The following is a 23,840-nucleotide window of genomic DNA, read 5'->3' as shown; positions in this document are numbered from 1 at the left end:
CCTCTTTCTGAAAAGGCGAACGGTGCGATCCATCTCCCCCGAGGAAGGGCCCAGCCCTGAAAGCTCTTGCTGCTCTTCACCGTCCCTTGTGGCCCTACCTACAGGCACAACAGCACTGGGCATCCGTGCTTTCGCAGAGACGGAACATCTCGTGGCGCTACGCCTCGGCAGAGCCTCTTTTTTTTGGAAAAGGCGAACGGTCGGATCCTTCTCCCACGAGGAAGGGCCCAGCCCTGAAAGCTCTTGCTGCTCTTCACCGTCCCTTGGCACCCTACCTACAGGCACAACAGCACTGGGGATCTGTGCTTTCCCAGAGACGGAACATCTCACGGGGCTCAGTCTCGGCAAGCCTCTTTCTGAAAAGGCGAACGGTCGGATCCTTCTCCCACGAGGAAGGGCCCAGCCCTGAAAGCTCTTGCTGCTCTTCACCGCCCCTTGGCACCCTACCTACAGGCACAACAGCACTGGGGATCTGTGCTTTCCCAGAGACGGAATATCTCACGGCGCTCAGTCTCGGCAAGCCTCTTTCTGAAAAGGCGAACGGTGCGATCCATCTCCCCCGAGGAAGGGCCCAGCCCTGAAAGCTCTTGCTGCTCTTCACCGCCCCTTGGCACCCTACCTACAGGCACAACAGCACTGGGGATCTGTGCTTTCCCAGAGACGGAACATCTCACGGGGCTCAGTCTCGGCAAGCCTCTTTCTGAAAAGGCGAACGGTCAGATACTTGTCCCCCGAGGAAGGGCCCAGCCCTGAAAGCTCTTGCTGCTCTTCACCGCCCCTTGGCACCCTACCTACAGGCACAACAGCACTGGGGATCTGTGCTTTCCCAGAGACGGAATATCTCACGGCGCTCAGTCTCGGCATTCCTCTTTCTGAAAAGGCGAACGGTGCGATCCATCTCCCCCGAGGAAGGGCCCAGCCCTGAAAGCTCTTGCTGCTCTTCACCGTCCCTTGGCACCCTACCTACAGGCACAACAGAACTGGGCATCCGTGCTTTCCCAGAGACGGAACATCTCGTGGCGCTACGCCTCGGCAGAGCCTCTTTTTTTTTTAAAAGGCGAACGGTCGGATCCTTGTCCCATGAGGAAGGGCCCAGCCCTGAAAGCTCTTGCTGCTCTTCACTGTCCCTTGGCACCCTACCTACAGGCACAACAGCACTGGGGATCTGTGCTTTCCCAGAGACGGAACATCTCACGGGGCTCAGTCTCGGCAAGCCTCTTTCTGAAAAGGCGAACGGTCGGATCCTTCTCCCACGAGGAAGGGCCCAGCCCTGAAAGCTCTTGCTGCTCTTCACCGTCCCTTGGCACCCTACCTACAGGCACAACAGCACTGGGGATCTGTGCTTTCCCAGAGACGGAACATCTCACGGGGCTCAGTCTCGGCAAGCCTCTTTCTGAAAAGGCGAACGGTCGGATCCTTCTCCCACGAGGAAGGGCCCAGCCCTGAAAGCTCTTGCTGCTCGTCACCGCCCCTTGGCACCCTACCTACAGGCACAACAGCACTGGGGATCTGTGCTTTCCCAGAGACGGAACATCTCACGGGGCTCAGTCTCGGCAAGCCTCTTTCTGAAAAGGCGAACGGTCGGATCCTTGTCCCACGAGGAAGGGCCCAGCCCTGAAAGCTCTTGCTGCTCTTCACTGCCCCTTGGCACCCTACCTACAGGCACAACAGCAGTGGGGATCTGTGCTTTCCCAGAGACGGAACATCTCACGGGGCTCAGTCTCGGCAAGCCTCTTTCTGAAAAGGCGAACGGTCGGATCCTTGTCCCACGAGGAAGGGCCCAGCCCTGAAAGCTCTTGCTGCTCTTCACCATCCCTTGGCACCCTACCTACAGGCACAACAGCACTGGGGATCTGTGCTTTCCCAGAGACGGAACATCTCACGGGGCTCAGTCTCGGCAAGCCTCTTTCTGAAAAGGCGAACGGTCGGATCCTTGTCCCACGAGGAAGGGCCCAGCCCTGAAAGCTCTTGCTGCTCTTCACCGCCCCTTGGCACCCTACCTACAGGCACAACAGCACTGGGGATCTGTGCTTTCCCAGAGACGGAATATCTCACGGCGCTCAGTCTCGGCAAGCCTCTTTCTGAAAAGGCGAACGGTGCGATCCATCTCCCCCGAGGAAGGGCCCAGCCCTGAAAGCTCTTGCTGCTCTTCACCGCCCCTTGGCACCCTACCTACAGGCACAACAGCACTGGGGATCTGTGCTTTCCCAGAGACGGAACATCTCACGGGGCTCAGTCTCGGCAAGCCTCTTTCTGAAAAGGTGAACGGTCGGATCCTTCTCCCACGAGGAAGGGCCCAGCCCTGAAAGCTCTTGCTGCTCTTCAATGTCCCTTGGCACCCTACCTACAGGTACAACAGCACTGGGGATCTGTGCTTTCCCAGAGACGGAACATCTCACGGGGCTCAGTCTCGGCAAGCCTCTTTCTGAAAAGGCGAACGGTGCGATCCATCTCCCACGAGGAAGGGCCCAGCCCTGAAAGCTCTTGCTGCTCTTCACCGTCCCTTGGCACCCTACCTACAGGCACAACAGCACTGGGGATCTGTGCTTTCCCAGAGACGGAACATCTCACGGGGCTCAGTCTCGGCAAGCCTCTTTCTGAAAAGGCGAACGGTCGGATCCTTGTACCACGAGGAAGGGCCCAGCCCTGAAAGCTCTTGCTGCTCTTCACCGTCCCTTGGCACCCTACCTACAGGCACAACAGCACTGGGGATCTGTGCTTTCCCAGAGACGGAACATCTCACGGGGCTAAGTCTCGGCAAGCCTCTTTCTGAAAAGGCGAATGGTCGGATCCTTGTCCCACGAGGAAGGGCCCAGCCCTGAAAGCTCTTGCTGCTCTTCACCGTCCCTTGTGGCCCTACCTACAGGCACAACAGCACTGGGCATCCGTGCTTTCGCAGAGACGGAATATCTCGTGGCGCTACGCCTTGGCAGAGCCTCTTTCTGAAAAGGCGAACGGTCAGATACTTGTCCCCCGAGGAAGGGCCCAGCCCTGAAAGCTCTTGCTGCTCTTCACCGCCCCTTGGCACCCTACCTACAGGCACAACAGCACTGGGGATCTGTGCTTTCCCAGAGACGGAATATCTCACGGCGCTCAGTCTCGGCAAGCCTCTTTCTGAAAAGGCGAACGGTGCGATCCATCTCCCCCGAGGAAGGGCCCAGCCCTGAAAGCTCTTGCTGCTCTTCACCGTCCCTTGTGGCCCTACCTACAGGCACAACAGAACTGGGCATCCGTGCTTTCCCAGAGACGGAACATCTCGTGGCGCTACGCCTCGGCAGAGCCTCTTTCTGGAAAGACGAACGGTGCGATCCATCTCCCCCGAGGAAGGGCCCAGCCCTGAAAGCTCTTGCTGCTCTTCACCGTCCCTTGGCACCCTACCTACAGGCACAACAGCACTGGGGATCTGTGCTTTCCCAGAGACGGAACATCTCACGGGGCTCAGTCTCGGCAAGCCTCTTTCTGAAAGGCGAACGGTCGGATCCTTCTCCCACGAGGAAGGGCCCAGCCCTGAAAGCTCTTGCTGCTCTTCACCGCCCCTTGGCACCCTAACTACAGGCACAACAGCACTGGGGATCTGTGCTTTCCCAGAGACGGAACATCTCACGGGGCTCAGTCTCGGCAAGCCTCTTTCTGAAAAGGCAAACGGTCGGATCCTTCTCCCACGAGGAAGGGCCCAGCCCTGAAAGCTCTTGCTGCTCTTCACCGTCCCTTGTGGCCGTACCTACAGGCACAACAGCACTGGGGATCTGTGCTTTCCCAGAGACGGAACATCTCACGGGGCTCAGTCTCGGCAAGCCTCTTTCTGAAAAGGCGAACGGTCGGATACTTGTCCCACGAGGAAGGGCCCAGCCCTGAAAGCTCTTGCTGCTCTTCACCACCCCTTGGCACCCTACCTACAGGCACAACAGCACTGGGGATCTGTGCTTTCCCAGAGACGGAATATCTCACGGCGCTCAGTCTCGGCAAGCCTCTTTCTGAAAAGACGAACGGTGCGATCCATCTCCCCCGAGGAAGGGCCCAGCCCTGAAAGCTCTTGCTGCTCTTCACCGTCCCTTGGCACCCTACCTACAGGCACATCAGCAGTGGGGATCTGTGCTTTCCCAGAGACGGAACATCTCACGGGGCTCAGTCTCGGCAAGCCTCTTTCTGAAAAGGCGAACGGTGCGATCCATCTCCCCCGAGGAAGGGCCCAGCCCTGAAAGATCTTGCTGCTCTTCACCGCCCCTTGGCACCCTACCTACAGGCACAACAGCACTGGGGATCTGTGCTTTCCCAGAGACGGAACATCTCACGGGGCTCAGTCTCGGCAAGCCTCTTTCTGAAAAGACGAACGGTGCGATCCATCTCCCACGAGGAAGGGCCCAGCCCTGAAAGCTCTTGCTGCTCTTCACCGCCCCTTGGCACCCTACCTACAGGCACAACAGCAGTGGGGATCTGTGCTTTCCCAGAGACGGAACATCTCACGGGGCTCAGTCTCGGCAAGCCTCTTTCTGAAAAGGTGAACGGTCGGATCCTTCTCCCACGAGGAAGGGCCCAGCCCTGAAAGCTCTTGCTGCTCTTCAATGTCCCTTGGCACCCTACCTACAGGTACAACAGCACTGGGGATCTGTGCTTTCCCAGAGACGGAACATCTCACGGGGCTCAGTCTCGGCAAGCCTCTTTCTGAAAAGGCGAACGGTGCGATCCATCTCCCACGAGGAAGGGCCCAGCCCTGAAAGCTCTTGCTGCTCTTCACCGTCCCTTGGCACCCTACCTACAGGCACAACAGCACTGGGGATCTGTGCTTTCCCAGAGACGGAACATCTCACGGGGCTCAGTCTCGGCAAGCCTCTTTCTGAAAAGGCGAACGGTCGGATCCTTGTACCACGAGGAAGGGCCCAGCCCTGAAAGCTCTTGCTGCTCTTCACCGTCCCTTGGCACCCTACCTACAGGCACAACAGCACTGGGGATCTGTGCTTTCCCAGAGACGGAACATCTCACGGGGCTAAGTCTCGGCAAGCCTCTTTCTGAAAAGGCGAATGGTCGGATCCTTGTCCCACGAGGAAGGGCCCAGCCCTGAAAGCTCTTGCTGCTCTTCACCGTCCCTTGTGGCCCTACCTACAGGCACAACAGCACTGGGCATCCGTGCTTTCGCAGAGACGGAATATCTCGTGGCGCTACGCCTCGGCAGAGCCTCTTTTTTTTGGAAAAGGCGAACGGTCGGATCCTTCTCCCACGACGAAGGGCCCAGCCCTGAAAGCTCTTGCTGCTCTTCACTGTCCCTTGGCACCCTACCTACAGGCACAACAGCACTGGGGATCTGTGCTTTCCCAGAGACGGAACATCTCACGGGGCTCAGTCTCGGCAAGCCTCTTTCTGAAAAGGCGAACGGTCGGATCCTTGTCCCACGAGGAAGGGCCCAGCCCTGAAAGCTCTTGCTGCTCTTCACCGCCCCTTGGCACCCTACCTACAGGCACAACAGCACTGGGGATCTGTGCTTTCGCAGAGACGGAACATCTCACGGCGCTCAGTCTCGGCAAGCCTCTTTCTGAAAAGGCGAACGGTCGGATCCTTGTCCCACGAGGAAGGGCCCAGCCCTGAAAGCTCTTGCTGCTCTTCACTGCCCCTTGGCACCCTACCTACAGGCACAACAGCACTGGGGATCTGTGCTTTCCCAGAGACGGAATATCTCACGGCGCTCAGTCTCGGCAAGCCTCTTTCTGAAAAGGCGAACGGTCGGATCCTTCTCCCACGAGGAAGGGCCCAGCCCTGAAAGCTCTTGCTGCTCTTCACCGTCCCTTGGCACCCTACCTACAGGCACAACAGCACTGGGGATCTGTGCTTTCCCAGAGACGGAATATCTCACAGCGCTCAGTCTCGGCAAGCCTCTTTCTGAAAAGGCGAACGGTGCGATCCATCTCCCCCGAGGAAGGGCCCAGCCCTGAAAGCTCTTGCTGCTCTTCACCGTCCCTTGTGGCCCTACCTACAGGCACAACAGCACTGGGCATCCGTGCTTTCGCAGAGACGGAACATCTCGTGGCGCTACGCCTCGGCAGAGCCTCTTTTTTTTGGAAAAGGCGAACGGTCGGATCCTTCTCCCACGAGGAAGGGCCCAGCCCTGAAAGCTCTTGCTGCTCTTCACCGTCCCTTGGCACCCTACCTACAGGCACAACAGCACTGGGGATCTGTGCTTTCCCAGAGACGGAACATCTCACGGGGCTCAGTCTCGGCAAGCCTCTTTCTGAAAAGGCGAACGGTCGGATCCTTCTCCCACGAGGAAGGGCCCAGCCCTGAAAGCTCTTGCTGCTCTTCACCGCCCCTTGGCACCCTACCTACAGGCACAACAGCACTGGGGATCTGTGCTTTCCCAGAGACGGAATATCTCACGGCGCTCAGTCTCGGCAAGCCTCTTTCTGAAAAGGCGAACGGTGCGATCCATCTCCCCCGAGGAAGGGCCCAGCCCTGAAAGCTCTTGCTGCTCTTCACCGCCCCTTGGCACCCTACCTACAGGCACAACAGCACTGGGGATCTGTGCTTTCCCAGAGACGGAACATCTCACGGGGCTCAGTCTCGGCAAGCCTCTTTCTGAAAAGGCGAACGGTCAGATACTTGTCCCCCGAGGAAGGGCCCAGCCCTGAAAGCTCTTGCTGCTCTTCACCGCCCCTTGGCACCCTACCTACAGGCACAACAGCACTGGGGATCTGTGCTTTCCCAGAGACGGAATATCTCACGGCGCTCAGTCTCGGCAAGCCTCTTTCTGAAAAGGCGAACGGTGCGATCCATCTCCCCCGAGGAAGGGCCCAGCCCTGAAAGCTCTTGCTGCTCTTCACCGTCCCTTGGCACCCTACCTACAGGCACAACAGAACTGGGCATCCGTGCTTTCCCAGAGACGGAACATCTCGTGGCGCTACGCCTCGGCAGAGCCTCTTTCTGGAAAGACGACCGGTGCGATCCATCTCCCCCGAGGAAGGGCCCAGCCCTGAAAGCTCTTGCTGCTCTTCACCGTCCCTTGGCACCCTACCTACAGGCACAACAGCACTGGGGATCTGTGCTTTCCCAGAGACGGAACATCTCACGGGGCTCAGTCTCGGCAAGCCTCTTTCTGAAAGGCGAACGGTCGGATCCTTGTCCCACGAGGAAGGGCCCAGCCCTGAAAGCTCTTGCTGCTCGTCACCGCCCCTTGGCACCCTACCTACAGGCACAACAGCACTGGGGATCTGTGCTTTCCCAGAGACGGAACATCTCACAGGGCTCAGTCTCGGCAAGCCTCTTTCTGAAAAGGCGAACGGTGCGATCCATCTCCCCCGAGGAAGGGCCCAGCCCTGAAAGCTCTTGCTGCTCTTCACCGCCCCTTGTGGCCCTACCTACAGGCACAACAGAAATGGGCATCCGTGCTTTCCCAGAGACGGAACATCTCGTGGCGCTACGCCTCGGCAGAGCCTCTTTTTTTTGGAAAAGGCGAACGGTCGGATCCTTCTCCCACGAGGAAGGGCCCAGCCCTGAAAGCTCTTGCTGCTCTTCACTGTCCCTTGGCACCCTACCTACAGGCACAACAGCACTGGGGATCTGTGCTTTCCCAGAGACGGAACATCTCACGGGGCTCAGTCTCGGCAAGCCTCTTTCTGAAAAGGCGAACGGTCGGATCCTTCTCCCACGAGGAAGGGCCCAGCCCTGAAAGCTCTTGCTGCTCTTCACCATCCCTTGGCACCCTACCTACAGGCACAACAGCAGTGGGGATCTGTGCTTTCCCAGAGACGGAACATCTCACGGGGCTCAGTCTCGGCAAGCCTCTTTCTGAAAAGGTGAACGGTCGGATCCTTCTCCCACGAGGAAGGGCCCAGCCCTGAAAGCTCTTGCTGCTCTTCACTGTCCCTTGGCACCCTACCTACAGGTACAACAGCACTGGGGATCTGTGCTTTCCCAGAGACGGAACATCTCACGGGGCTCAGTCTCGGCAAGCCTCTTTCTGAAAAGGCGAACGGTGCGATCCATCTCCCACGAGGAAGGGCCCAGCCCTGAAAGCTCTTGCTGCTCTTCACCGTCCCTTGGCACCCTACCTACAGGCACAACAGCACTGGGGATCTGTGCTTTCCCAGAGACGGAATATCTCACGGCGCTCAGTCTCGGCAAGCCTCTTTCTGAAAAGGCGAACGGTGCGATCCATCTCCCCCGACGAAGGGCCCAGCCCTGAAAGCTCTTGCTGCTCTTCACCGCCCCTTGGCACCCTACCTACAGGCACAACAGCACTGGGGATCTGTGCTTTCCCAGAGACGGAACATCTCACGGGGCTCAGTCTCGGCAAGCCTCTTTCTGAAAAGGCGAACGGTCAGATACTTGTCCCCCGAGGAAGGGCCCAGCCCTGAAAGCTCTTGCTGCTCTTCACCGCCCCTTGGCACCCTACCTACAGGCACAACAGCACTGGGGATCTGTGCTTTCCCAGAGACGGAATATCTCACGGCGCTCAGTCTCGGCAAGCCTCTTTCTGAAAAGGCGAACGGTGCGATCCATCTCCCCCGAGGAAGGGCCCAGCCCTGAAAGCTCTTGCTGCTCTTCACCGTCCCTTGGCACCCTACCTACAGGCACAACAGAACTGGGCATCCGTGCTTTCCCAGAGACGGAACATCTCGTGGCGCTACGCCTCGGCAGAGCCTCTTTCTGGAAAGACGACCGGTGCGATCCATCTCCCCCGAGGAAGGGCCCAGCCCTGAAAGCTCTTGCTGCTCTTCACCGTCCCTTGGCACCCTACCTACAGGCACAACAGCACTGGGGATCTGTGCTTTCCCAGAGACGGAACATCTCACGGGGCTCAGTCTCGGCAAGCCTCTTTCTGAAAGGCGAACGGTCGGATCCTTGTCCCACGAGGAAGGGCCCAGCCCTGAAAGCTCTTGCTGCTCGTCACCGCCCCTTGGCACCCTACCTACAGGCACAACAGCACTGGGGATCTGTGCTTTCCCAGAGACGGAACATCTCACAGGGCTCAGTCTCGGCAAGCCTCTTTCTGAAAAGGCGAACGGTGCGATCCATCTCCCCCGAGGAAGGGCCCAGCCCTGAAAGCTCTTGCTGCTCTTCACCGCCCCTTGGCACCCTACCTACAGGCACAACAGAAATGGGCATCCGTGCTTTCCCAGAGACGGAACATCTCGTGGCGCTACGCCTCGGCAGAGCCTCTTTTTTTTGGAAAAGGCGAATGGTCGGATCCTTCTCCCACGAGGAAGGGCCCAGCCCTGAAAGCTCTTGCTGCTCTTCACTGTCCCTTGGCACCCTACCTACAGGCACAACAGCACTGGGGATCTGTGCTTTCCCAGAGACGGAACATCTCACGGGGCTCAGTCTCGGCAAGCCTCTTTCTGAAAAGGCGAACGGTCGGATCCTTCTCCCACGAGGAAGGGCCCAGCCCTGAAAGCTCTTGCTGCTCTTCACCATCCCTTGGCACCCTACCTACAGGCACAACAGCAGTGGGGATCTGTGCTTTCCCAGAGACGGAACATCTCACGGGGCTCAGTCTCGGCAAGCCTCTTTCTGAAAAGGTGAACGGTCGGATCCTTCTCCCACGAGGAAGGGCCCAGCCCTGAAAGCTCTTGCTGCTCTTCACTGTCCCTTGGCACCCTACCTACAGGTACAACAGCACTGGGGATCTGTGCTTTCCCAGAGACGGAACATCTCACGGGGCTCAGTCTCGGCAAGCCTCTTTCTGAAAAGGCGAACGGTGCGATCCATCTCCCACGAGGAAGGGCCCAGCCCTGAAAGCTCTTGCTGCTCTTCACCGTCCCTTGGCACCCTACCTACAGGCACAACAGCACTGGGGATCTGTGCTTTCCCAGAGACGGAATATCTCACGGCGCTCAGTCTCGGCAAGCCTCTTTCTGAAAAGGCGAACGGTGCGATCCATCTCCCCCGACGAAGGGCCCAGCCCTGAAAGCTCTTGCTGCTCTTCACCGCCCCTTGGCACCCTACCTACAGGCACAACAGCACTGGGGATCTGTGCTTTCCCAGAGACGGAACATCTCACGGGGCTCAGTCTCGGCAAGCCTCTTTCTGAAAAGGCGAACGGTCAGATACTTGTCCCCCGAGGAAGGGCCCAGCCCTGAAAGCTCTTGCTGCTCTTCACCGCCCCTTGGCACCCTACCTACAGGCACAACAGCACTGGGGATCTGTGCTTTCCCAGAGACGGAATATCTCACGGCGCTCAGTCTCGGCAAGCCTCTTTCTGAAAAGGCGAACGGTGCGATCCATCTCCCCCGAGGAAGGGCCCAGCCCTGAAAGCTCTTGCTGCTCTTCACCGTCCCTTGGCACCCTACCTACAGGCACAACAGAACTGGGCATCCGTGCTTTCCCAGAGACGGAACATCTCGTGGCGCTACGCCTCGGCAGAGCCTCTTTCTGGAAAGACGACCGGTGCGATCCATCTCCCCCGAGGAAGGGCCCAGCCCTGAAAGCTCTTGCTGCTCTTCACCGTCCCTTGGCACCCTACCTACAGGCACAACAGCACTGGGGATCTGTGCTTTCCCAGAGACGGAACATCTCACGGGGCTCAGTCTCGGCAAGCCTCTTTCTGAAAGGCGAACGGTCGGATCCTTGTCCCACGAGGAAGGGCCCAGCCCTGAAAGCTCTTGCTGCTCGTCACCGCCCCTTGGCACCCTACCTACAGGCACAACAGCACTGGGGATCTGTGCTTTCCCAGAGACGGAACATCTCACAGGGCTCAGTCTCGGCAAGCCTCTTTCTGAAAAGGCGAACGGTGCGATCCATCTCCCCCGAGGAAGGGCCCAGCCCTGAAAGCTCTTGCTGCTCTTCACCGCCCCTTGGCACCCTACCTACAGGCACAACAGAAATGGGCATCCGTGCTTTCCCAGAGACGGAACATCTCGTGGCGCTACGCCTCGGCAGAGCCTCTTTTTTTTGGAAAAGGCGAATGGTCGGATCCTTCTCCCACGAGGAAGGGCCCAGCCCTGAAAGCTCTTGCTGCTCTTCACTGTCCCTTGGCACCCTACCTACAGGCACAACAGCACTGGGGATCTGTGCTTTCCCAGAGACGGAACATCTCACGGGGCTCAGTCTCGGCAAGCCTCTTTCTGAAAAGGCGAACGGTCGGATCCTTCTCCCACGAGGAAGGGCCCAGCCCTGAAAGCTCTTGCTGCTCTTCACCATCCCTTGGCACCCTACCTACAGGCACAACAGCAGTGGGGATCTGTGCTTTCCCAGAGACGGAACATCTCACGGGGCTCAGTCTCGGCAAGCCTCTTTCTGAAAAGGTGAACGGTCGGATCCTTCTCCCACGAGGAAGGGCCCAGCCCTGAAAGCTCTTGCTGCTCTTCACTGTCCCTTGGCACCCTACCTACAGGTACAACAGCACTGGGGATCTGTGCTTTCCCAGAGACGGAACATCTCACGGGGCTCAGTCTCGGCAAGCCTCTTTCTGAAAAGGCGAACGGTGCGATCCATCTCCCACGAGGAAGGGCCCAGCCCTGAAAGCTCTTGCTGCTCTTCACCGTCCCTTGGCACCCTACCTACAGGCACAACAGCACTGGGGATCTGTGCTTTCCCAGAGACGGAACATCTCACGGGGCTCAGTCTCGGCAAGCCTCTTTCTGAAAAGGCGAACGGTCGGATCCTTGTACCACGAGGAAGGGCCCAGCCCTGAAAGCTCTTGCTGCTCTTCACCGTCCCTTGGCACCCTACCTACAGGCACAACAGCACTGGGGATCTGTGCTTTCCCAGAGACGGAACATCTCACGGGGCTAAGTCTCGGCAAGCCTCTTTCTGAAAAGGCGAATGGTCGGATCCTTGTCCCACGAGGAAGGGCCCAGCCCTGAAAGCTCTTGCTGCTCTTCACCGTCCCTTGTGGCCCTACCTACAGGCACAACAGCACTGGGCATCCGTGCTTTCGCAGAGACGGAACATCTCGTGGCGCTACGCCTCGGCAGAGCCTCTTTTTTTTGGAAAAGGCGAACGGTCGGATCCTTCTCCCACGAGGAAGGGCCCAGCCCTGAAAGCTCTTGCTGCTCTTCACCGCCCCTTGGCACCCTACCTACAGGCACAACAGCACTGGGGATCTGTGCTTTCCCAGAGACGGAACATCTCACGGGGCTCAGTCTCGGCAAGCCTCTTTCTGAAAAGGCGAACGGTCGGATCCTTGTCCCACGAGGAAGGGCCCAGCCCTGAAAGCTCTTGCTGCTCTTCACCGCCCCTTGGCACCCTACCTACAGGCACAACAGCACTGGGGATCTGTGCTTTCGCAGAGACGGAACATCTCACGGCGCTCAGTCTCGGCAAGCCTCTTTCTGAAAAGGCGAACGGTCGGATCCTTGTCCCACGAGGAAGGGCCCAGCCCTGAAAGCTCTTGCTGCTCTTCACCGCCCCTTGGCACCCTACCTACAGGCACAACAGCAGTGGGGATCTGTGCTTTCCCAGAGACGGAACATCTCACGGGGCTCAGTCTCGGCAAGCCTCTTTCTGAAAAGGCGAACGGTCGGATCCTTCTCCCCCGAGGAAGGGCCCAGCCCTGAAAGCTCTTGCTGCTGGTCACCGCCCCTTGGCACCCTACCTACAGGCACAACAGCACTGGGGATCTGTGCTTTCCCAGAGACGGAACATCTCACGGGGCTCAGTCTCGGCAAGCCTCTTTCTGAAAAGGCGAACGGTCGGATCCTTCTCCCACGAGGAAGGGCCCAGCCCTGAAAGCTCTTGCTGCTCGTCACCGCCCCTTGGCACCCTACCTACAGGCACAACAGCACTGGGGATCTGTGCTTTCCCAGAGACGGAACATCTCACGGGGCTCAGTCTCGGCAAGCCTCTTTCTGAAAAGGCGAACGGTCGGATCCTTGTCCCACGAGGAAGGGCCCAGCCCTGAAAGCTCTTGCTGCTCTTCACTGCCCATTGGCACCCTACCTACAGGCACAACAGCACTGGGGATCTGTGCTTTCCCAGAGACGGAACATCTCACGGGGCTCAGTCTCGGCAAGCCTCTTTCTGAAAAGGCGAACGGTCGGATCCTTGTCCCACGAGGAAGGGCCCAGCCCTGAAAGCTCTTGCTGCTCTTCACCGTCCCTTGTGGCCCTACCTACAGGCACAACAGCACTGGGGATCTGTGCTTTCCCAGAGACGGAACATCTCACGGGGCTCAGTCTCGGCAAGCCTCTTTCTGAAAAGGCGAACGGTCGGATCCTTGTCCCACGAGGAAGGGCCCAGCCCTGAAAGCTCTTGCTGCTCTTCACCGCCCCTTGGCACCCTACCTACAGGCACAACAGCACTGGGGATCTGTGCTTTCCCAGAGACGGAATATCTCACGGCGCTCAGTCTCGGCAAGCCTCTTTCTGAAAAGGCGAACGGTGCGATCCATCTCCCCCGAGGAAGGGCCCAGCCCTGAAAGCTCTTGCTGCTCTTCACCGCCCCTTGGCACCCTACCTACAGGCACAACAGCACTGGGGATCTGTGCTTTCCCAGAGACGGAACATCTCACGGGGCTCAGTCTCGGCAAGCCTCTTTCTGAAAAGGCGAACGGTCAGATACTTGTCCCCCGAGGAAGGGCCCAGCCCTGAAAGCTCTTGCTGCTCTTCACCGCCCCTTGGCACCCTACCTACAGGCACAACAGCACTGGGGATCTGTGCTTTCCCAGAGACGGAATATCTCACGGCGCTCAGTCTCGGCAAGCCTCTTTCTGAAAAGGCGAACGGTGCGATCCATCTCCCCCGAGGAAGGGCCCAGCCCTGAAAGCTCTTGCTGCTCTTCACCGTCCCTTGTGGCCCTACCTACAGGCACAACAGAACTGGGCATCCGTGCTTTCCCAGAGACGGAACATCTCGTGGCGCTACGCCTCGGCAGAGCCTCTTTCTGGAAAGACGAACGGTGCGATCCATCTCCCCCGAGGAAGGGCCCAGCCCTGAAAGCTCTTGCTGCTCTTCACCGTCCCTTGGCACCCTACCTACAGGCACAACAGCACTGGGGATCTGTGCTTTCCCAGAGACGGAACATCTCACGGGGCTCAGTCTCGGCAAGCCTCTTTCTGAAAGGCGAACGGTCGGATCCTTGTCCCACGAGGAAGGGCCCAGCCCTGAAAGCTCTTGCTGCTCTTCACCGCCCCTTGGCACCCTACCTACAGGCACATCAGCAGTGGGGATCTGTGCTTTCCCAGAGACGGAACATCTCACGGGGCTCAGTCTCGGCAAGCCTCTTTCTGAAAAGGCGAACGGTGCGATCCATCTCCCACGAGGAAGGGCCCAGCCCTGAAAGCTCTTGCTGCTCTTCACCGCCCCTTGGCACCCTACCTACAGGCACAACAGCACTGGGGATCTGTGCTTTCCCAGAGACGGAACATCTCACGGGGCTCAGTCTCGGCAAGCCTCTTTCTGAAAAGGCGAACGGGCGGATCCTTGTACCACGAGGAAGGGCCCAGCCCTGAAAGCTCTTGCTGCTCTTCACCGCCCCTTGGCACCCTACCTACAGGCACAACAACACTGGGGATCTGTGCTTTCCCAGAGACGGAACATCTCACGGGGCTCAGTCTCGGCAAGCCTCTTTCTGAAAAGGCGAACGGTCGGATCCTTCTCCCCCGAGGAAGGGCCCAGCCCTGAAAGCTCTTGCTGCTCTTCACCGTCCCTTGTGGCCCTACCTACAGGCACAACAGCACTGGGGATCTGTGCTTTCGCAGAGACGGAACATCTCGTGGCGCTACGCCTCGGCAGAGCCTCTTTTATTTGGAAAAGGCGAACGGTCGGATCCTTCTCCCACGACGAAGGGCCCAGCCCTGAAAGCTCTTGCTGCTCTTCACTGTCCCTTGGCACCCTACCTACAGGCACAACAGCACTGGGGATCTGTGCTTTCCCAGAGACGGAACATCTCACGGGGCTCAGTCTCGGCAAGCCTCTTTCTGAAAAGGCGAACGGTCGGATACTTGTCCCACGAGGAAGGGCCCAGCCCTGAAAGCTCTTGCTGCTCTTCACCGCCCCTTGGCACCCTACCTACAGGCACAACAGCACTGGGGATCTGTGCTTTCCCAGAGACGGAACATCTCACAGGGCTCAGTCTCGGCAAGCCTCTTTCTGAAAAGGCGAACGGTGCGATCCATCTCCCCCGAGGAAGGGCCCAGCCCTGAAAGCTCTTGCTGCTCTTCACCGCCCCTTGTGGCCCTACCTACAGGCACAACAGAAATGGGCATCCGTGCTTTCCCAGAGACGGAACATCTCGTGGCGCTACGCCTCGGCAGAGCCTCTTTTTTTTGGAAAAGGCGAACGGTCGGATCCTTCTCCCACGAGGAAGGGCCCAGCCCTGAAAGCTCTTGCTGCTCTTCACTGTCCCTTGGCACCCTACCTACAGGCACAACAGCACTGGGGATCTGTGCTTTCCCAGAGACGGAACATCTCACGGGGCTCAGTCTCGGCAAGCCTCTTTCTGAAAAGGCGAACGGTCGGATCCTTCTCCCACGAGGAAGGGCCCAGCCCTGAAAGCTCTTGCTGCTCTTCACCATCCCTTGGCACCCTACCTACAGGCACAACAGCAGTGGGGATCTGTGCTTTCCCAGAGACGGAACATCTCACGGGGCTCAGTCTCGGCAAGCCTCTTTCTGAAAAGGTGAACGGTCGGATCCTTCTCCCACGAGGAAGGGCCCAGCCCTGAAAGCTCTTGCTGCTCTTCACTGTCCCTTGGCACCCTACCTACAGGTACAACAGCACTGGGGATCTGTGCTTTCCCAGAGACGGAACATCTCACGGGGCTCAGTCTCGGCAAGCCTCTTTCTGAAAAGGCGAACGGTGCGATCCATCTCCCACGAGGAAGGGCCCAGCCCTGAAAGCTCTTGCTGCTCTTCACCGTCCCTTGGCACCCTACCTACAGGCACAACAGCACTGGGGATCTGTGCTTTCCCAGAGACGGAACATCTCACGGGGCTCAGTCTCGGCAAGCCTCTTTCTGAAAAGGCGAACGGTCGGATCCTTGTACCACGAGGAAGGGCCCAGCCCTGAAAGCTCTTGCTGCTCTTCACCGTCCCTTGGCACCCTACCTACAGGCACAACAGCACTGGGGATCTGTGCTTTCCCAGAGACGGAACATCTCACGGGGCTAAGTCTCGGCAAGCCTCTTTCTGAAAAGGCGAATGGTCGGATCCTTGTCCCACGAGGAAGGGCCCAGCCCTGAAAGCTCTTGCTGCTCTTCACCGTCCCTTGTGGCCCTACCTACAGGCACAACAGCACTGGGCATCCGTGCTTTCGCAGAGACGGAACATCTCGTGGCGCTACGCCTCGGCAGAGCCTCTTTTTTTTGGAAAAGGCGAACGGTCGGATCCTTCTCCCACGAGGAAGGGCCCAGCCCTGAAAGCTCTTGCTGCTCTTCACTGTCCCTTGGCACCCTACCTACAGGCACAACAGCACTGGGGATCTGTGCTTTCCCAGAGACGGAACATCTCACGGGGCTCAGTCTCGGCAAGCCTCTTTCTGAAAAGGCGAACGGTCGGATCCTTGTCCCACGAGGAAGGGCCCAGCCCTGAAAGCTCTTGCTGCTCTTCACCGTCCCTTGGCACCCTACCTACAGGCACAACAGCACTGGGGATCTGTGCTTTCCCAGAGACGGAACATCTCACGGGGCTCAGTCTCGGCAAGCCTCTTTCTGAAAAGGCGAACGGTCGGATCCTTGTACCACGAGGAAGGGCCCAGCCCTGAAAGCTCTTGCTGCTCTTCACCGTCCCTTGGCACCCTACCTACAGGCACAACAGCACTGGGGATCTGTGCTTTCCCAGAGACGGAACATCTCACGGGGCTAAGTCTCGGCAAGCCTCTTTCTGAAAAGGCGAATGGTCGGATCCTTGTCCCACGAGGAAGGGCCCAGCCCTGAAAGCTCTTGCTGCTCTTCACCGTCCCTTGTGGCCCTACCTACAGGCACAACAGCACTGGGCATCCGTGCTTTCGCAGAGACGGAACATCTCGTGGCGCTACGCCTCGGCAGAGCCTCTTTTTTTTGGAAAAGGCGAACGGTCGGATCCTTCTCCCACGAGGAAGGGCCCAGCCCTGAAAGCTCTTGCTGCTCTTCACTGTCCCTTGGCACCCTACCTACAGGCACAACAGCACTGGGGATCTGTGCTTTCCCAGAGACGGAACATCTCACGGGGCTCAGTCTCGGCAAGCCTCTTTCTGAAAAGGCGAACGGTCGGATCCTTGTCCCACGAGGAAGGGCCCAGCCCTGAAAGCTCTTGCTGCTCTTCACCGCCCCTTGGCACCCTACCTACAGGCACAACAGCACTGGGGATCTGTGCTTTCGCAGAGACGGAACATCTCACGGCGCTCAGTCTCGGCAAGCCTCTTTCTGAAAAGGCGAACGGTCGGATCCTTGTCCCACGAGGAAGGGCCCAGCCCTGAAAGCTCTTGCTGCTCTTCACCGCCCCTTGGCACCCTACCTACAGGCACAACAGCAGTGGGGATCTGTGCTTTCCCAGAGACGGAATATCTCACGGGGCTCAGTCTCGGCAAGCCTCTTTCTGAAAAGGCGAACGGTCGGATCCTTCTCCCACGAGGAAGGGCCCAGCCCTGAAAGCTCTTGCTGCTGGTCACCGCCCCTTGGCACCCTACCTACAGGCACAACAGCACTGGGGATCTGTGCTTTCCCAGAGACGGAACATCTCACGGGGCTCAGTCTCGGCAAGCCTCTTTCTGAAAAGGCGAACGGTCGGATCCTTCTCCCACGAGGAAGGGCCCAGCCCTGAAAGCTCTTGCTGCTCGTCACCGCCCCTTGGCACCCTACCTACAGGCACAACAGCACTGGGGATCTGTGCTTTCCCAGAGACGGAACATCTCACGGGGCTCAGTCTCGGCAAGCCTCTTTCTGAAAAGGCGAACGGTCGGATCCTTGTCCCACGAGGAAGGGCCCAGCCCTGAAAGCTCTTGCTGCTCTTCACTGCCCATTGGCACCCTACCTACAGGCACAACAGCACTGGGGATCTGTGCTTTCCCAGAGACGGAACATCTCACGGGGCTCAGTCTCGGCAAGCCTCTTTCTGAAAAGGCGAACGGTCGGATCCTTGTCCCACGAGGAAGGGCCCAGCCCTGAAAGCTCTTGCTGCTCTTCACCGTCCCTTGTGGCCCTACCTACAGGCACAACAGCACTGGGGATCTGTGCTTTCCCAGAGACGGAACATCTCACGGGGCTCAGTCTCGGCAAGCCTCTTTCTGAAAAGGCGAACGGTCGGATCCTTGTCCCACGAGGAAGGGCCCAGCCCTGAAAGCTCTTGCTGCTCTTCACCGCCCCTTGGCACCCTACCTACAGGCACAACAGCACTGGGGATCTGTGCTTTCCCAGAGACGGAATATCTCACGGCGCTCAGTCTCGGCAAGCCTCTTTCTGAAAAGGCGAACGGTGCGATCCATCTCCCCCGAGGAAGGGCCCAGCCCTGAAAGCTCTTGCTGCTCTTCACCGCCCCTTGGCACCCTACCTACAGGCACAACAGCACTGGGGATCTGTGCTTTCCCAGAGACGGAACATCTCACGGGGCTCAGTCTCGGCAAGCCTCTTTCTGAAAAGGCGAACGGTCAGATACTTGTCCCCCGAGGAAGGGCCCAGCCCTGAAAGCTCTTGCTGCTCTTCACCGCCCCTTGGCACCCTACCTACAGGCACAACAGCACTGGGGATCTGTGCTTTCCCAGAGACGGAATATCTCACGGCGCTCAGTCTCGGCAAGCCTCTTTCTGAAAAGGCGAACGGTGCGATCCATCTCCCCCGAGGAAGGGCCCAGCCCTGAAAGCTCTTGCTGCTCTTCACCGTCCCTTGTGGCCCTACCTACAGGCACAACAGAACTGGGCATCCGTGCTTTCCCAGAGACGGAACATCTCGTGGCGCTACGCCTCGGCAGAGCCTCTTTCTGGAAAGACGAACGGTGCGATCCATCTCCCCCGAGGAAGGGCCCAGCCCTGAAAGCTCTTGCTGCTCTTCACCGTCCCTTGGCACCCTACCTACAGGCACAACAGCACTGGGGAGCTGTGCTTTCCCAGAGACGGAACATCTCACGGGGCTCAGTCTCGGCAAGCCTCTTTCTGAAAGGCGAACGGTCGGATCCTTGTCCCACGAGGAAGGGCCCAGCCCTGAAAGCTCTTGCTGCTCTTCACCGCCCCTTGGCACCCTACCTACAGGCACATCAGCAGTGGGGATCTGTGCTTTCCCAGAGACGGAACATCTCACGGGGCTCAGTCTCGGCAAGCCTCTTTCTGAAAAGGCGAACGGTGCGATCCATCTCCCACGAGGAAGGGCCCAGCCCTGAAAGCTCTTGCTGCTCTTCACCGCCCCTTGGCACCCTACCTACAGGCACAACAGCACTGGGGATCTGTGCTTTCCCAGAGACGGAACATCTCACGGGGCTCAGTCTCGGCAAGCCTCTTTCTGAAAAGGCGAACGGGCGGATCCTTGTACCACGAGGAAGGGCCCAGCCCTGAAAGCTCTTGCTGCTCTTCACCGCCCCTTGGCACCCTACCTACAGGCACAACAACACTGGGGATCTGTGCTTTCCCAGAGACGGAACATCTCACGGGGCTCAGTCTCGGCAAGCCTCTTTCTGAAAAGGCGAACGGTCGGATCCTTCTCCCCCGAGGAAGGGCCCAGCCCTGAAAGCTCTTGCTGCTCTTCACCGTCCCTTGTGGCCCTACCTACAGGCACAACAGCACTGGGGATCTGTGCTTTCGCAGAGACGGAACATCTCGTGGCGCTACGCCTCGGCAGAGCCTCTTTTATTTGGAAAAGGCGAACGGTCGGATCCTTCTCCCACGACGAAGGGCCCAGCCCTGAAAGCTCTTGCTGCTCTTCACTGTCCCTTGGCACCCTACCTACAGGCACAACAGCACTGGGGATCTGTGCTTTCCCAGAGACGGAACATCTCACGGGGCTCAGTCTCGGCAAGCCTCTTTCTGAAAAGGCGAACGGTCGGATACTTGTCCCACGAGGAAGGGCCCAGCCCTGAAAGCTCTTGCTGCTCTTCACCGCCCCTTGGCACCCTACCTACAGGCACAACAGCACTGGGGATCTGTGCTTTCCCAGAGACGGAACATCTCACGGGGCTCAGTCTCGGCAAGCCTCTTTCTGAAAAGGCGAACGGTCGGATCCTTGTCCCACGAGGAAGGGCCCAGCCCTGAAAGCTCTTGCTGCTCTTCACTGCCCATTGGCACCCTACCTACAGGCACAACAGCACTGGGGATCTGTGCTTTCCCAGAGACGGAACATCTCACGGGGCTCAGTCTCGGCAAGCCTCTTTCTGAAAAGGCGAACGGTCGGATCCTTGTCCCACGAGGAAGGGCCCAGCCCTGAAAGCTCTTGCTGCTCTTCACCGCCCCTTGGCACCCTACCTACAGGCACAACAGCACTGGGGATCTGTGCTTTCCCAGAGACGGAATATCTCACGGCGCTCAGTCTCGGCAAGCCTCTTTCTGAAAAGGCGAACGGTGCGATCCATCTCCCCCGAGGAAGGGCCCAGCCCTGAAAGCTCTTGCTGCTCTTCACCGCCCCTTGGCACCCTACCTACAGGCACAACAGCACTGGGGATCTGTGCTTTCCCAGAGACGGAATATCTCACGGCGCTCAGTCTCGGCAAGCCTCTTTCTGAAAAGGCGAACGGTGCGATCCATCTCCCCCGAGGAAGGGCCCAGCCCTGAAAGCTCTTGCTGCTCTTCACCGTCCCTTGTGGCCCTACCTACAGGCACAACAGAACTGGGCATCCGTGCTTTCCCAGAGACGGAACATCTCGTGGCGCTACGCCTCGGCAGAGCCTCTTTCTGGAAAGACGAACGGTGCGATCCATCTCCCCCGAGGAAGGGCCCAGCCCTGAAAGCTCTTGCTGCTCTTCACCGTCCCTTGGCACCCTACCTACAGGCACAACAGCACTGGGGATCTGTGCTTTCCCAGAGACGGAACATCTCACGGGGCTCAGTCTCGGCAAGCCTCTTTCTGAAAGGCGAACGGTCGGATCCTTGTCCCACGAGGAAGGGCCCAGCCCTGAAAGCTCTTGCTGCTCTTCACCGCCCCTTGGCACCCTACCTACAGGCACAACAGCACTGGGGATCTGTGCTTTCCCAGAGACGGAACATCTCACAGGGCTCAGTCTCGGCAAGCCTCTTTCTGAAAAGGCGAACGGTCGGATCCTTCTCCCACGAGGAAGGGCCCAGCCCTGAAAGCTCTTGCTGCTCTTCACCGCCCCTTGGCACCCTACCTACAGGCACAACAGCACTGGGGATCTGTGCTTTCCCAGAGACGGAACATCTCACGGGACTCAGTCTCGGCAAGCCTCTTTCTGAAAAGGCGAACTGTCGGATACTTGTCCCACGAGGAAGGGCCCAGCCCTGAAAGCTCTTGCTGCTCTTCACCGCCCCTTGGCACCCTACCTACAGGCACATCAGCAGTGGGGATCTGTGCTTTCCCAGAGACGGAACATCTCACGGGGCTCAGTCTCGGCAAGCCTCTTTCTGAAAAGGCGAACGGTGCGATCCATCTCCCACGAGGAAGGGCCCAGCCCTGAAAGCTCTTGCTGCTCTTCACCGCCCCTTGGCACCCTACCTACAGGCACAACAGCACTGGGGATCTGTGCTTTCCCAGAGACGGAACATCTCACGGGGCTCAGTCTCGGCAAGCCTCTTTCTGAAAAGGCGAACGGGCGGATCCTTGTACCACGAGGAAGGGCCCAGCCCTGAAAGCTCTTGCTGCTCTTCACCGCCCCTTGGCACCCTACCTACAGGCACAACAACACTGGGGATCTGTGCTTTCCCAGAGACGGAACATCTCACGGGGCTCAGTCTCGGCAAGCCTCTTTCTGAAAAGGCGAACGGTCGGATCCTTCTCCCCCGAGGAAGGGCCCAGCCCTGAAAGCTCTTGCTGCTCTTCACCGTCCCTTGTGGCCCTACCTACAGGCACAACAGCACTGGGGATCTGTGCTTTCACAGAGACGGAACATCTCGTGGCGCTACGCCTCGGCAGAGCCTCTTTTATTTGGAAAAGGCGAACGGTCGGATCCTTCTCCCACGACGAAGGGCCCAGCCCTGAAAGCTCTTGCTGCTCTTCACCGCCCCTTGGCACCCTACCTACAGGCACAACAGCACTGGGGATCTGTGCTTTCCCAGAGACGGAATATCTCACGGCGCTCAGTCTCGGCAAGCCTCTTTCTGAAAAGACGAACGGTGCGATCCATCTCCCCCGAGGAAGGGCCCAGCCCTGAAAGCTCTTGCTGCTCTTCACCGTCCCTTGTGGCCCTACCTACAGGCACAACAGCACTGGGCATCCGTGCTTTCCCAGAGACGGAACATCTCGTGGTGCTACGCCTCGGCAGAGCCTCTTTTTTTTAAAAAGGCGAACGGTCGGATCCTTGTCCCACGAGGAAGGGCCCAGCCCTGAAAGCTCTTGCTGCTCTTCACTGTCCCTTGGCACCCTACCTACAGGCACAACAGCACTGGGGATCTGTGCTTTCCCAGAGACGGAACATCTCACGGGGCTCAGTCTCGGCAAGCCTCTTTCTGAAAAGGCGAACGGTCGGATCCTTGTCCCACGAGGAAGGGCCCAGCCCTGAAAGCTCTTGCTGCTCTTCACCGTCCCTTGGCACCCTACCTACAGGCACAACAGCACTGGGGATCTGTGCTTTCCCAGAGATGGAACATCTCACGGGGCTCAGTCTCGGCAAGCCTCTTTCTGAAAAGGCGAACGGTCGGATCCTTCTCCCCCGAGGAAGGGCCCAGCCCTGAAAGCTCTTGCTGCTCTTCACCGTCCCTTGTGGCCCTACCTACAGGCACAACAGCACTGGGGATCTGTGCTTTCGCAGAGACGGAACATCTCGTGGCGCTACGCCTCGGCAGAGCCTCTTTTATTTGGAAAAGGCGAACGGTCGGATCCTTCTCCCACGACGAAGGGCCCAGCCCTGAAAGCTCTTGCTGCTCTTCACTGTCCCTTGGCACCCTACCTACAGGCACAACAGCACTGGGGATCTGTGCTTTCCCAGAGACGGAACATCTCACGGGGCTCAGTCTCGGCAAGCCTCTTTCTGAAAAGTCGAACGGTCGGATACTTGTCCCACGAGGAAGGGCCCAGCCCTGAAAGCTCTTGCTGCTCTTCACCGCCCCTTGGCACCCTACCTACAGGCACAACAGCACTGGGGATCTGTGCTTTCCCAGAGACGGAACATCTCACGGGGCTCAGTCTCGGCAAGCCTCTTTCTGAAAAGGCGAACGGTCGGATCCTTGTCCCACGAGGAAGGGCCCAGCCCTGAAAGCTCTTGCTGCTCTTCACTGCCCATTGGCACCCTACCTACAGGCACAACAGCACTGGGGATCTGTGCTTTCCCAGAGACGGAACATCTCACGGGGCTCAGTCTCGGCAAGCCTCTTTCTGAAAAGGCGAACGGTCGGATCCTTGTCCCACGAGGAAGGGCCCAGCCCTGAAAGCTCTTGCTGCTCTTCACCGCCCCTTGGCACCCTACCTACAGGCACAACAGCACTGGGGATCTGTGCTTTCCCAGAGACGGAATATCTCACGGCGCTCAGTCTCGGCAAGCCTCTTTCTGAAAAGGCGAACGGTGCGATCCATCTCCCCCGAGGAAGGGCCCAGCCCTGAAAGCTCTTGCTGCTCTTCACCGCCCCTTGGCACCCTACCTACAGGCACAACAGCACTGGGGATCTGTGCTTTCCCAGAGACGGAACATCTCACGGGGCTCAGTCTCGGCAAGCCTCTTTCTGAAAAGGCGAACGGTCAGATACTTGTCCCCCGAGGAAGGGCCCAGCCCTGAAAGCTCTTGCTGCTCTTCACCGCCCCTTGGCACCCTACCTACAGGCACAACAGCACTGGGGATCTGTGCTTTCCCAGAGACGGAATATCTCACGGCGCTCAGTCTCGGCAAGCCTCTTTCTGAAAAGGCGAACGGT

Source organism: Buteo buteo, chromosome 6 (assembly GCF_964188355.1).
Source record: "Buteo buteo chromosome 6, bButBut1.hap1.1, whole genome shotgun sequence".
Classification (NCBI taxonomy): domain Eukaryota; kingdom Metazoa; phylum Chordata; class Aves; order Accipitriformes; family Accipitridae; genus Buteo; species Buteo buteo.
This window is presented reverse-complemented; position numbering follows the sequence as displayed.